Raw genomic sequence first — 1,428 nt, forward strand, 5'->3', positions numbered from 1 at the left:
TCTCAACATAATAATGGCTATATATGAACATCTTCCAGCCAATATTATATTACATGTGGAAAAATGTCAAAGCATTTCTACTAAAATCAGGAATAAGACCAAGTGACACTTTCCTCATTCTTATTCACGGTGGAACTTAAAGCTCTAGCTAGAACAATAAGCTGACAAAGAAATAAAAGGCAGCAGGAAGTTCCTTACTCGCTGATGATATGATTCAACATAAATCCTACGGAGCCCACCAGAAGACTCTTAGAACTCAAACATTATTTTAGCTAAGTTTCAGGATACAAAACCAACATACAAAAGGTAGTGGTTTTTCTGTACACCAAGAAAAAGTACGTAGGAAGAAGATATCAGGGAAACAACTCCACTCACCAATAGCCTGAAAACCACATCGAAATATATTTAATCAATCATATGAATGACTTCTATAATGAAAAATGTAAAACACTGTAGGAAGAAATTGAGGAGCGCAGTAGAAGATGGAAAGGCTTCCTATATGTATGGATTAGAAGATTTAATATTTTGAATATGAATATCCTACCAAAAGCAAGTTCTGGATTTAATGACCCCCCTCTCCCAAATTTCAATGCTTCTCCTCATAGAAATAGGAAAAAAATCCCCACAAATTCATTTGGAAGCACAAAAGCTCCTGGATAGCCAAAACAATCTTGAGCAAAAAGAATATGCTGGAGATACTGCAATAACTGATACTGTTATTCTTCAGTGCAATAGTGATGAAAAGAGTATAATATAGACATGTAGACTAATGTAATAGAATAGAGGACCAAGATATAAACACAGCTATAGTCACCTATAACAAAGAAACAAACAAGGTTTGAAAAAATACTTTCAACAAATGGTTTTGGTCAAAATGGATCGCTACAAGTAGAAAAATGAAAGTAGATCTTGACCCTTCACCTTGCACAAACCTTAACTCCAATTGAATTGAAGACCTGAATGTAGAACTTGAAACTCAAAACAGTTGAGGGGAAATAGGAGAGTAGTTCAAGATATAGGCATTAGCAGTGACCAGTTTAATAGACTCCCGTTACTCAGGAAATAAGAGCAAGAACTGACAAATGGACTTCATAAAATTAAAAAGCTTCTGTATAGCAAAGAAAATTATCCATGGAATGCAGAGGAAGCAAACAGAGAAGAAGAAGCTACTGTGCAGATGTGCAACTCACAGAGGATTAATATCTGGAATATACAAGGAATTTGAGAAAAAACCCTAAATTTTAATATATATATACACATTTTATTTATTTTTTGAGCGTATAATTACATCATTTTGCCTTTCCCTTTCTTTCTTTTTTTTTTTTTTTTTTTATAGTTTCAGTAAATTTCCTTTATTTTGGTATAAATTTTCAACCATCTCGGAAGTCCCCCTTAACTGACATTCCTGTGAAAAGCCATGTGAAGTTT

The sequence above is a fragment of the Mus pahari genome, chromosome 12 (assembly GCF_900095145.1).
Source record: "Mus pahari chromosome 12, PAHARI_EIJ_v1.1, whole genome shotgun sequence".
Taxonomy (NCBI): domain Eukaryota; kingdom Metazoa; phylum Chordata; class Mammalia; order Rodentia; family Muridae; genus Mus; species Mus pahari.